We start from the raw sequence: 13,840 nt of genomic DNA, 5'->3' as shown, positions 1-13,840 counted from the left end.
CAACTGACCTGCTGGTTGTGATTTAATTTGCTACATTGTTTACTTATAGAGGAATTGTTACTAAACAGATACTATTGTAGCATCAAGAATTGTGACTAGCTTGTTCATTGCTTAACATGCTAGTGGTGTACACGTTAATCCTATTAGAACTCATTATAGTTTTATAGGATTTATCATCATTTATCTATCTGAGTGGGTAATAAATGACCAAACAATATATTTACTGATATAACAATTCAAATAGAAACACAAGACACTTAGGCCCGATTCAGAGCCGTTCGTTAACAGCAGTACGCTCGTTGCATTCCGATGTTGAGTAACCGCGCATGCGTCGGTGTTACACTGCGCATGTGCATACGGCAGATTGCGAGATTTTTTTTGTCTCGTTCGTCAAATAGCGTACAGGAAGTGACATGTCAAATGTGATTGACAGAACAGGGCGTTTTGGGGTGTTGCCAGGGGAGGAGATTGAAAAACGCAGGCGTGGCGAGGCGTTTTTTGGGCGTACATACATTACCAAATGCGAACGTCAAATGTGTTCGTACAACTCGTACGTCACTGGATGATCCTCTTTCCCTTCAAAATGCTCGCACAGCTTAGGGGCTGGATAACTCGACCACAGTGGCGATGGCCTTCTCCTCCGTCCCGGCACTCCACGATGTAGCATCGATTAATCACGGCTTGTCAGAAACTCAATTAGTGTTGGATTGAAAACCGGCTTGGTATGTGTTTGGAAAGCAGTTTTTTTGGATAGCACAAAACCGAACGCAGGTGGAAATCATAGCTGCTAATGTCTGGATTACACAATCAATTAGCGTACATTTGTGGGGGTGTATTTTGGCCGCAATGTGTTCTTTTTGGACTATTGTAACAATAATGTCATCATGTTTAGGTTTGGTGCCTCATTTTGTGTTTGCAAGGTGATTTTTCCTCCTTAGGTAATGTTTTAAACATTCCTTAACGAGCCCTTTTTTTTCAATGTGTAATTTTTTAGTTTGAACGTTGATGGCTCGTGGGCCCGGATTAAATGTAACCCATTTTTACAATAATGTCAGAATACAAAGTCGTACATTTGTGGAAAATTTATTGGTATCCCACAAAAAATAAATACACATATTTCACTCAAACATTTTTGGCAGTGTTCATTCCACAATATTTATTAATTGTGCAAACAATAATTTTTGGGTAAACGAAAATGCAAAAATTAAAAACAATTCACAAGAAAGGAGAGGGAAGTTTTGGCCAGAAAGGAATATGAGGCAAGCACAGAAGGAGTGTGGGAAAAGTAGCCAATGGTGTCACCGTTTTTTCGGCCGTTTGGCTGGGGGAGGGAGGGCGCCAGACCGGGTCTGGGATGTCATCGGGCTGGCCTGTCCAGAGGCAGATGTTGTGGCCTCTGGACTAGGCACAGGGCTAGGCACATTTGGCGGATTGGCTGATGTTGTGCCAGAGGTGGAGGATCCTGATGTTCCGGCAGGAAGGGAGGTCGGCTCCACCATGTGCTGGCGAACGAGCTGCTCCAGGGCAGTGGCGATGCGGATGTTGGCCCTGGTATTTTCCGCCAGGGCCTGACCAATGGTCACGTTGGCCGCAGCATTTTGATCCAGGGCCTCAGCCACCCGTACCAGACTGGCGTCCATCCTCTGCAGAATCTCCGTATGGAAATCCGATTTAAAATTGAGTTCTGTGAGGAGGGACACTGCCTGCGAGGGGGATTGCCTTGGACTGGCTTCTGCAGGGTCCTCAGCCGGATATACTGTTTCCTCCCCTGCAGAGCCAGCAGAAATTCTGCGGCCAAGGCTCCCCTCTGGAGCAGACTCATCCGCCTGTGTCTCTGTTGGAAAAATGAGAAAAGAGTCACATTAGAATCTACATATTGGCACAATAACATTTCAGAGTTGGTGACATCACAACATTTACCTGGGACAACATGAGGAGCCGCAAAGTCTGGCATGTCCGTATCCATGTTGGACACGCCAAACACCTCCACAGGCTGCACACACCCCTGTGCCAGCTCTTCTAGATCAGTCAACTCCAATGACACAGGGGTGGGACCCCCACCTGTCCCCCTTGCATGCCTAGCCCTGTCCGCCAGTTTTTGCTTCAGGCAATATTTGAAGTCGGCCCATCTGTGGGTTAAATTGGAACCATTACTTTTTTATTTGATTTTGTTTTTGGTTTTAGGGTGGTCAAGTGTTTACTTACCGCCGTTTGACATCCCGGGCTAGACGGACATAATCACCCACCCTATTGACATCCACGGCTACCTCTTCCCACATTCTCCACTTCTGGCTAGCACTCATATTCCTGTCTGCCTGTGGCAGGATGTCCACACACTTCTGAATCAAAACCTCCATCTCCTTTCTTGTGAATTGTGGCTGCCTTTTCTTTTTGGCAGCTTTGCCCGGAATACTGGGCCCAGCAGCTTCTTCCATGTCATCCTCCTCACCTATTTGTGTAAATTTGCCGAATTCTCAACTTCACAACTTGCACAATATTATGTTTCTAATTAATCATTGAGTCAAAATGCATGAAATACTTACCGCCTGACTGTTGTCCATTGTTTCCCTGGTCTGTAGCCATGTGTGAGCTTCAAACAAGAAATACACCAGAATTGTGTTTTTGTCTCGTGACTTATTTATACATGTGTCCTTATTTTGCGCCCGCATCATTGATTGTGCGTTCCTATGATCCCTCCTTAATTTGTGCGGGAAACGAAACACTATTTATGGCTTGGGGCGTCTCGATTCGAGGTGGCGTTTTTTGAATGTTGGAGGTTACGTTGGTTGGAGTTGATTGTTGGCTGGTGTAGGAGTTAGCGTTTTTTGAAGTATTTTTTTTGGATTTATTCTTTTTTTGATTTCCGTTCATTTTTTTTCCCTTTTAATTTTTTTGGTCATTTCCAGTTTTGGTAAGTTTGTGGAAGTCTAACTTTGGGTCAATTTGTCTCTCATTCTGGTGACGATTTTTCTAATAAGTTTTTCCCGTCATTTCATCTCTCTCAGGTTTTATTTTGGCTCTGCCCCAAAGACATTTTGTTCCGGATTCTTATATATCATCTCTTGTTAAGTTCATTTGTTAAACTGTTTTGGAAATGTTCTTGTTTGTCTTTACGCAACTTTGGTTGGCCTTACACATGTAACGTTTGTTTTTGCAAATTCGAAATCTGTTTTTTTATTTACGCGGCGTTGTTGTAACTTGTATTTGCGAACTAATTAGCGCATTTTTACTACTTACTATTGTGACTTGTATTTGCGAACTTATTAGCGCTTTGTGAAATGTTTATTCATCCCTTAAAATTGTTTGTGTTTTTTCGGGAGCATTTGTTGCTTACATTTGGCCTCAATTTGACGTAGTGTGCGCAATGTCGTTTTGCTCTTTGCCCAAATGTGTGTGTGTCCCCTTTTCTGTTTTTTCTTGCTTAAATTTTTGAAAATGACATGGCCAGCATAAAATTATGTATATTTATGTTGTGATTATTTCCAGTTTCAACATATCATGACAATACCCCGGCATGTAAGCATCAATGGATGGTATTTTCAAGCTAAGTCAAAATGTTTTTTTTTGGGTGGGGTAAAAAGCCTGACATTCCAATGTTGCCATTTCAGGTTGATATGGGTCGGATTGTTCTGGCCCTGCTCCCGGAAGCCGACCAACCTCAATCTCGTCCCAGGCGTAGGCATCATAGGCGTGCAAGGCCCCAGATATTTCGAACACGTGTCACCCTTTTTGGAATGCCCGATGATGAGGTTTTAAGACGCTACCGTCTTCCTCCAAAAATCATCATAGACACTCTCTCATTAATAGAGAGTGATCTTGAGCGGCAAATTGACAGTCCTACAGCAATACCACCACTTACGCAATTTATGGCGGTGTTACATTTCTGTGCCTCAGGATCGTTCCAAACAACGGTGGGAATAGTGGCGGGCATCTCACAATCCTCCTTTTCCCAGATCCTGAGGGCAGTGATGGAGGCACTTTTCAAGCACCTCCATCATTTTATTCAAATGCCTTTGGATATGGGTGCCCTTGGTGTGGCCAAGGCCAATTTTTACCAAATAGCTGGCTTCCCACACATCATAGGGGTTGTGGATGGTACTCACATACCACTTCAGCCTCCAGCACGGCTGGAGGCAATATTTAGAAACCGGAAACACTATCACTCCCTCAATGTAATGGTGGTATGTGATGCCTCCCTCCAGATCCTGTCCCTGAATGCAAAATTACCAGGAAGTGCACATGACTCCTTCGTCATCCGGCAATCAGGGATATGGCACAAATTAACCAACCTACAAGCTGGTGATGCGTGGCTTCTGGGTAAGTGGAGACCTTTAGTACATAACAATGTTAAGCTTCATACAGAGTGAGCCTGATGTTGACTATTCTTTTTCACAGGAGACAGTGGCTACCCTTGCACGCCCTGGCTGCTCACTCCTTATTTGGCTCCCACACCAGGGCCACAAAGTGAGTATAATTCTGCACTTACAGCCACCAGGCAAGTGGTGGAGCGCTGTATTGGCCTTTTAAAAGGCCGATTCAGATGCCTCCACCGCTCTGGTGGCGAGCTCATGTATTTGCCGGATATGGTTTCGAAAATTGTGGTCCTGTGTGGGATATTTCACAACATCGCCATAAGGAGTGGTGTCCCAATGCAGCCAGAGGATGCCTTACCTGAGGATGGCCCCCCCGAGGTTGGTCGGAGGTCAGTATGTGGGGGGGCCATATGCGATGTTGTGGTGGCCAGATTTTTTAGGTAATTATTGAAAAAACAACAGTGTTGATACCTAATGTGGTTGGGTTTGTTTGAGAACATCTAATTTTTTTTTTTTTTTTCTCCATCTTCTGTTTTTTAACATAATCTTTGGCACTCCAATGATGACTACTTCCTGCTACCCTTACAAAACCTGTATGTGGACATTTTGGGGATATATTCTGGAACCCATATTGCAACGCCATATTTGTGGAATCATGTTGGCATGGTCCTTCGTCAACCAGTTCTTGATTTTTTTGTTTTTTTATGTGGTTTTTTTGGTATGTGTTGTATTTGAGATTATCACTGTGTGTTTTGTTTGTGAGTGACCACTTTGATTTTTCAGTTATGTTGAGAATAAATGTTTTGAAAGTGAAATGTTGTACCTTTTTTGGAACATTACCAGCAAGTGTAACCAGGTTCACACACGTTACATTTGACTAAGGGGTAATCCAGTACTGACGCCAGTTGAGCTAAAATGTAATTTTTTTTCAGGGTCCAAACCAACACCAAAAGGAAGCCTGTACAATAATTTTGCTTCGTAAGATTGGCCTAAGCAGCTTGCACACCAACTAGGAACCTGTAAAATGTAGAAATATCTAATTGTGACTACACCAAAAAAGGGAAATGAGATTGTTACTGTTAGGTGTTTCTTGTGGCTGTTTTACATAAAAATACAACACACACTCTTAGTGTTAAAAAATGGAAATCCTTGCAGGAACAGTCTACTTATGTCAGGGTAAACAATCTGTGTTTTAGAAAAAACAAATGAGCCAGAACGTTACTTCAAAAATAACAATTTATTTACATAATGGGACAAAAAAAAAAAAACTAATCCCTAAGGAGGACCGACATACGGTCAAGGACCACCAGCACCCCGATTATATTGTGGCGCATCCGGGCCACACAGGCGGATAATTCAGCCCGACGCCTCTGTTCCTCTGTGGGTGAGAAAAGTGTGGGGATTAATACAACAATAGTGAAACCACATTAAAAAACAAGCCAAAACCAAACTCCACAAAAAAAATAAATAAATAAACAGCATTAAAACACATCAAACTAAAATGGTGTAGGCCAAAATTCCAAGGCCTATGTACAAATTCCGACAGGTGTGATATGTGTATGTGGAAAACAGCAGTAACAGGTAAAGGCAATAGCCCAAATCCCCAAAAGTGTAGCCAAAAACCCCCAAAAAAGGAACCACACATGATTACATACAAACAGTTTGTGTCGATAAAAAACCGCAAAGAAAAACATACCGGAAGATCCAACGCCAGCTACGGAAGGCCCTCCATCGTCCTCCTCGGAGGTGGCTCCATTCCCCAAAGATCGGGGCGGGGTAATGACCGACTCCGGGGAGGGGGTCATTCTAAGAGGGGTGGTTGGAGGAGAGGGGGAATTGGGACGGAGGGGAAGGAGGCCCGAAATTTCAGGCTGAGGGTCTAGGAAGGCTGGGGAGGAGTGGGGAATAGGGGAATTACTGGAGTTGGAGTGTTGGCTGGGGGTTGGGGAGAGTGGCCGTGAGCGCCGTCTGGCCGGACGCTGACGGCGTAGTCTTCGCTGGGCCCCTAAAAGATGTGAAACAAATTGTGGTTAGTTTCAACACAAATCCGCGCCACAAAACAATTTCAAATCCCACCCAAAAAAAAACAAAAATGCAGATATGAGGGGAATGAATAAATATGAAATACAGGGAAAACATGGCCATGCAGATATGAGGAGAATTAATAAATATGAAATACAGGGAAAACATGGCCATGCAGATATGAGGAGAATGAATAAATATGAAATACAGGGAAAACATGGCCATGCAGATATGAGGAGAATGAATAAATATGAAATACAGGGAAAACATTGCCATGCAGATATGAGAATGAATAAATATGAAATACAGGGAAAACATGGCCATGCAGATATGAGGAGAATGAATAAATATGAAATACAGGGAAAACATGGCCATGCAGATATGAGGAGAATGAATAAATATGAAATACAGGGAAAACATGCACACGCAGTTAGGGCCACAAAGACAAACATGAAAACCACAATCCATAAAACTTACTTTCTGCGATCTGCATGCGAAAGCATGCCAGCAAGCGGGGCATCCGCCGTTGCAGGTCCGACCACCTGCGCTCCAGCTGCCCGATCTGGCGGCGTGAGCCGAAGGAGAGCAGGCGGGCCCGTATCTCCGCATATGCGGAACGCTTCTCGCGGTTGGTGATGGGTGGAGGCTGGCTGGTGATCCGCCTATCCATCACCTCCGTAAGCACCAGCAGCTCGCGCCTGGTGAATGCGGAGGCTCTCATAATGGCAATGGTGTTTTTCTTAAAAATCATTTTTTATAAAGTGCACCAAAATTTTATGATTGGCTAATGTATTTGGGTAATTAACAGGAGCAATTCTATTGGTTAGTGTATGAGTCATGTGTTCGACAGGGCCAGAAATCTGTTGAGACTTATGATAGGCTTGATGCAGTGACATGCGTAAGCAAATTTACCTAAAGAAATGAACTCCGGGAAATATGCGGGCTGAAAAACAAATAGAACAATTATTTAATTGAGGCTAACATGTATTTTGACAATTAAAAGCAAATGTTTAAGCCGTACGTATTCTGCGGGTAAACACAAACACGGACATGAATAAAGTTTATTGCATTGTGTTAAAAAAAACAAAAAAAAAACAATTAAGCGATTTGATATATTGATTGGCATGATACGATTGAGGGAGGTAGGCAGAATAAACAAGCAGTTAATCGAAATCTGACAGTCCAACTTCCGGGTAGTACTAGTGCGTGCGTTCCCTTCAAGCCACTTCGGGGATGTACGCTCGCTATTTGGCACGCTAGTTAGTTAGAGGAGGGGTCGCTTGAGTTTGGGGAGGATGTTTGTCTGCGTGCGAAAATACGAGCGTGTGCTTGAATTTAAATATTTTTTTACGTACGCCGAACGTACGAACGGTCACTTGCGTCCGGGTCTGAATGAGGGCCTTAATCTTTAATTTATTTTTAATTCACAACTTTATTGTTTTCAACATATTTCACTTTATGAAAGTTTTGTTAATTTAAAAGGAATAATAAAAGATAAATTTTATAATGATCCTATAGTGCGCCAACAAAGAGGACATTCTTTTCTCTCTCTTTTCTCCAACAGTGATTTAATATTGTCCTCGACAGCACCCCCTACTATTACATCACTAAATACGATTGGTGAATTTTCTAATTTGGGGCCCATACATGAGCCATATCAAAGTATACTTACTGGGGCAGAAGTCTTCCCAGATTACCTTTTCCCCTATAGATGATGTAATTAAGTGTCCTGTTTTAAAGGAATAGTATGATTCACTTTTTGAATTAGTGTGTGACTACGTCAACAGCATTAATGTCTGACAGTGTCTGTACCATTGCTGTGTGGGAGTGCCTGCAGCATTAGGGCCTGATTCAGATGTGGGCACACTGCCAATGTCGGATACAGTGGAGTGTTTTTTTTGCTACTGAACATGTGTCCAGGGCCACCATTAGGGGCCGTAGAGAGAGGGGACCCAAGTGGCAGCGGTGAGAAATGCATGGGTCGCAGGGAGAAAAAGGCTAAGCATCAGCGCAGCGCGGCATTTGAAATAAGGAGCCGGCCACGGGCCAATCACAACTCGCGGAACGGCAGCCAATCATATTTCAAATGCCTCTGCCGTGCTGATGCTCTTTTTACCTGCTAGTGCTTGCCGGCCGCACAGCATTGATGGTGGGCACCGGCCGCCTGGAGAGATTGCTGGGGTCTGTCTTCCTCAAGGATAACTCAGGTGCTCCAAAATCTCGATTTACTGCTGGCAGACTGAGCTGCAATTTATATGTAAAGGTGAGGTGGGACTCTCTGCTGCTGAGTATACTGCTGACCTGACTGTATGATGGGCCTGGTGCTAACGGCCCCTCATATGAAGGCCCTGGGTATCAGACCTTGTTATTCAGGTTTCCACTTATTACCACCAGCTGGCTACTGGGAGCACACAGGGAAGTTCATTATTTTTTTCTTCTCCCAAGCAGAATATTTTAATTAAAATGCAAATGCAGTCACACAAGTTATATTAGGAATGATGTGTATTTCATACATTGTACTCGATTTTCTATGCACATTGATGTTGATATTGATGCATTGCATATGAATCACCCATGCAGTTGTGACATATGAATCACGTTTTATGGGTCTAATTAATAAACTTTCTCCAGCATTTTAGCTGTAGAAAGCCATACTTTTATTTTCTCTGTATTTAGTTACAATAATAGTGTGACAAAATCACTGATTTCTCCACCATTTCAGTTCTCCTTACCCATTCCTGCAACCCCAATGGCTATAACGAGGGCTGTGCAGGAATTGTATTTATATAAATGAGAGTAGCATTATGTGTCTTACCTGCAGAAACGGATAAAAGCAGGGAAGAGGAGTTATCTTCCTGATGTTTTCCACTGACCTAGCCGACTTTATTTTCTCTGCTCCCCTGCCAACTGCTTCTCCTCTCCCCCCGCCAGCCAGCCTGTCTTCCTTGCCCTACCCCAGTCCAGCCAGCCTTCCCTGCACCCCCCAGTCCAGCCAGCCTGTTCTGCCCCGTCGAGCCAGCCTGTCCTGCCCCAGTCCAGCTAGCCTGTCTTAGTTGTCCTGCCCCAGTCCAGCCAGCCTTCCCTGCACCCCCCAGTCGAGCCAGCCTGTCCTGCCCCAGTCCAGCCAGCCTGTCCTGCCCCAGTCCAGCCAGCCTGTCTTCCCTGTCCTGCCCCAGTCCAGCCAGCCTTCCATGCACCCCCCATCCAGCCAGACTTCCCTGCACCCCGCTCCAGTCCAGCCAGCCTTCCCTGCACACCCCCCAGTCCAGTCAGCCTTCCCTGCACCCCCCCCTAGTCCAGCCAGTCTCCCCTGCACCCCCCCAATCCAGCCAGCCTCTCTTCACTGTCCTGCCCCGGTCCAGCCAGCCTTCCCTGCACCCCCCCCAGTCCAGCCAGCCTTCTCTGCACCCGCCCCAGTCCAGCCAGCCTTCCCTGTCCTGCCCCAGTCCAGCCAGCCTTCCCTGTCCTGCCCCAGTCCAGCCAGCCTTCCCTGTCCTGCCCCAGTCCAGCCAGCCTTCCCTGTCCTGCCCCAGTCCAGCCAGCCTTCCCTGTCCTGCCCCAGTCCAGCCAGCCTTCCCCGCACCCCCCCCCTAGTCTAGCCAGCCTGTCTTCCCTGTCCTGCCCCAGTCCAGCCAGCCTGTCTTCCCTGTCCTGCCCCAGTCCAGCCAGCCTGTCTTCCCTGTCCTGCCCCAGTCCTGCCAGCCTGACTTCCCTGTCCTGCCCCAGTCCAGCCAGCCAGCCATCCCTGTCCTGCCCCAGTCCAACCAGCCTTCCCTGCACCCCTCCAGTCCAGCCAGCCTTTCCTGCACCCCCCTCCAGTCCAGCCAGCCTTCCCTGCACCCCCCCCAGTCCAGCCAGCCTATCTTCCCTGTTCTGCCCCAGTCCAGCCAGCCTGACTTCCCTGTCCTGCCCCAGTCCAGCCAGCCTGACTTCCCTGTCCTGCCCCAGTCCAGCCAGCCTGACTTCCCTGTCCTGCCCCAGTCCAGCCAGCCTGACTTCCCTGTCCTGCCCCAGTCCAGCCAGCCAGCCATCCCTGTCCTGCCCCAGTCCAACCGGCCTTCCCTGCACCCCCCCATCCAGCCAGCCTTCTCTGCAACCCCCTCCAGTCCAGCCAGCCATTCCTGCACCCCCTCCAGTCCAGCCAGCCTTCCCTGCACCCCCCCAGTCCAGCCAGCCTGTCTTCCCTGTCCTGCCCCAGTCCAGCCAGCCTGACTTCCCTGTCCTGCCCCAGTCCAGCCAGCCTGACTTCCCTGTCCTGCCCCAGTCCAGCCAGCCTGTCTTCCCTGTCCTGCCCCAGTCCAGCCAGCCTGTTTTCCCTGTCCTGCCCCAGTCCAGCCAGCCTGTCTTCCCTGTCCTGCCCCAGTCCAGCCAGCCATCCCTGCACCCCCCCAGTCCAGCCTATCCTCCCTGTCCTGCCCCAGTCCAGCCAGCCTGTCTTCCCTGTCCTGCCCCAGTCCAGCCAGCCTGTCTTCCCTGTCCTGCCCCAGTCCAGCCAGCCTGTCTTCCCTGTCCTGCCCCAGTCCAGCCAACCTGTCTTCCATGTCCTGCCCCAGTCCAGACAGCCTTCCCTGCACCCCCCCAGTCCAGCCAGCCTGTTCTGCCCCAGTCGAGCCAGCCTGTCCTGCCCCAGTCCAGCTAGCCTGTCTTACTTGTCCTGCCCCAGTCCAGCCAGCCTTCCCTGCACCCCCCAGTCGAGCCAGCCTGTCCTGCCCCAGTCGAGCCAGCCTGTCCTGCCCCAGTCGAGCCAGCCTGTCCTGCCCCAGTCGAGCCAGCCTGTCCTGCCCCAGTCCAGCCAGCCTGTCTTACTTGCCCTGCCCCAGTCCAGCCAGCCTTCCCTGCACCCTCCCAGTCCAGCCAGCCTTCCCTGCACCCCCCGAGTCCAGCCAGTCTGTCTTCCCTGTCCTGCCCCAGTCCAGCCAGCCTTCCCTGCACCCCCCCCAGTCCAGTCAGCCTTCCCTGCACCACCCCCCCAGTCCAGCCAGTCTCCCCTGCACCCCCCCAGTCCAGCCAGCCTTCCCTGCACCCCCCCAGTCCAGTCAGCCTTCCCTGCACCCCCCAGTCCAGTCAGCCTTCTCTGCACCCCCCCAATCCAGCCAGCCTGTCTTCCCTGTCCTGCCCCGGTCCAGCCAGCCTTCCCTGCACCCCCCCCAGTCCAGCCAGCCTTCTCTGCACCCGCCCCAGTCCAGCCAGCCTTCCCTGTCCTGCCCCGCCCCAGTCCAGCCAGCCTTCCCTGTCCTGCCCCAGTCCAGCCAGCCTTCCCTGTCCTGCCCCAGTCCAGCCAGCCTTCCCTGTCCTGCCCCAGTCCAGCCAGCCTTCCCTGTCCTGCCCCAGTCCAGCTAGCCTTCCCTGTCCTGCCCCAGTCCAGCCAGCCTTCCCCGCACCCCCCCCCCAGTCCAGCCAGCCTGTCTTCCCTGTCCTGCCCCAGTCCAGCCAGCCTGTCTTCCCTGTCCTGCCCCAGTCCAGCAAGCCTGTCTTCCCTGTCCTGCCCCAGTCCAGCAAGCCTGTCTTCCCTGTCCTGCCCCAGTCCAGCCAGCCTTTCTTCCCTGTCCTGCCCCAGTCCAACCAGCCTGACTTCCCTGTCCTGCCCCAGTCCAGCCAGCCAGCCTTCCCTGTCCTGCCCCAGTCCAACCAGCCTTCCCTGCACCCCCCTCCAGTCCAGCCAGCCTTCCCTGCCCTGCACCCCCCCAGTCCAGCCAGCCTTCTGCTGCACCCCCCCAGTTCACCCACCCTTCCCTGCACCTCTCCCAGTACCACCTGTCTTCCTTCCCTGCTCCCCCCCCAGTCCAGCCAGCGTTCCCTGCACCCCTCCAGCCAGCCAGCCTTTCCTGCACCCCCCTCCAGTCCAGCCAGCCTTTCCTGCACCCCCCTCCAGTCCAGCCAGCCTTCCCTGCCCTGCACCCCCCCAGTCCAGCCAGCCTTCTGCTGCACCCCCCCAGTTCACCCACCCTTCCCTGCACCTCTCCCAGTACCACCTGTCTTCCTTCCCTGCTCCCCCCCCAGTCCAGCCAGCGTTCCCTGCACCCCCCCAGTCCAGCCAGCCTGTCTTCCCTGTCCTGCCCCAGTCCATCCAGCCTGTCCTCCCTGTCCTGCCCCAGTCCAGCCACCCTTCCTTGCACCCCCCTCCCAGTCCAGCCAGCCTGTCTTCCCTGTCCTGCCCCAGTCCATCCAGCCTGTCTTCCCTGTCCTGCCCCAGTCCAGCCAGCCTGTCTTCCCTGTCCTGCCCCAGTCCAGCCAGCCTGTCTTCCCTGTCCTGCCGCAGTCCAGCCAGCCTGTCTTCCCTGTCCTGCCCCAGTCCAGCCAGCCTGTCTTCTCTGTCCTGCCCCAGTCCAGCCAGCCTGTCTTCCCTGTCCTGCCCCAGTCCAGCCAGCCTGTCTTCCCTGTCCTGCCCCAGTCCAGCCAGCCTTCCCTGCACCCCCCCAGTCCAGCCAGCCTGTCTTCCCTGTGCTGCCCCAGTCCAGCCAGCCTTCCCTGCTCCCCCCCAATCCAGCCAGCCTGTCTTCCCCATCCTGCCCCAGTCCAGCCAGCCTCCCTGCACCCCCCCCAGTCCAGCCAACCTGTCTTCCCTGTCCTGCCCCAGTCCAGCCAGCCTGTCTTCCCTGTCCTGCCCCAGTCCAGCCAGCCTGTCTTCCCTGTCCTGCCCCAGTCCAGCTAGCCTTCCCTGCACCCCCCAGTCCAGCCTATCCTCCCTGTCCTGCCCCAGTCCAGCCAGCCTGTCTTACCTGTCCTGCCCCAGTCCAGCCAGCCTTCCCTGCACCCCCCCAAGTCCAGCCAGCCTCCCCTGCACCCCCCCAGTCCAGCCATCCTTCCCTGCACGCCCCAGTCCAGCCAGCCTTCCCTGCACCCCCCCAATCCAGCCAGCCTGTCTTCCCCATCCTGCCCCAGTCCAGCCAGCCTTCCCTGCACCCCCCCCAGTCCAGCCAACCTGTCTTCCCTGTCCTGCCCCAGTCCAGCCAACCTGTCTTCCCTGTCCTGCCCCAGTCCAGCCAACCTGTCTTCCCTGTCCTGCCCCAGTCCAGCCAGCCTGTCTTCCCTGTCCTGCCCCAGTCCAGCCAACCTGTCTTCCCTGTCCTGCCCCAGTCCAGCCAACCTGTCTTCCCTGTCCTGCCCCAGTCCAGCCAGCCTGTCTTCCCTGTCCTGCCCCAGTCCAGCCAGCCTGTCTTCCCTGTCCTGCCCCAGTCCAGCCAGCCTGTCTTCCCTGTCCTGCCCCAGTCCAGCCAGCCTGTCTTCCCTGTCCTGCCCCAGACCAGCCAGCCTTCCCTGCACCCCTCCCAGTCCAGCCTGTCTTCCCTGCACCGCCCCCAGTCCAGCCAGCCTGTCTTCCCTGTCCTGCCCCAGACCAGCCAGCCTTCCCTGCACCCCTCCCAGTCCAGCCAGTCTGTCTTCCCTGTCCTACCCCAGTCCAGCCAGCATGTCTTCCCTGTCCTGCCCCAGTCCAACCAGCCTTCCCTGCACCCCCCCCCATTCCAGCCTGCCTGCCCCTTGCCCAGTCCAGCCGGCCTTCCCTG

Source organism: Taudactylus pleione, unplaced genomic scaffold (genome assembly GCF_031769625.1).
Source record: "Taudactylus pleione unplaced genomic scaffold, aTauple2 ptg000009l, whole genome shotgun sequence".
NCBI classification, from domain to species: Eukaryota; Metazoa; Chordata; class Amphibia; order Anura; family Myobatrachidae; genus Taudactylus; species Taudactylus pleione.
This window is presented reverse-complemented; position numbering follows the sequence as displayed.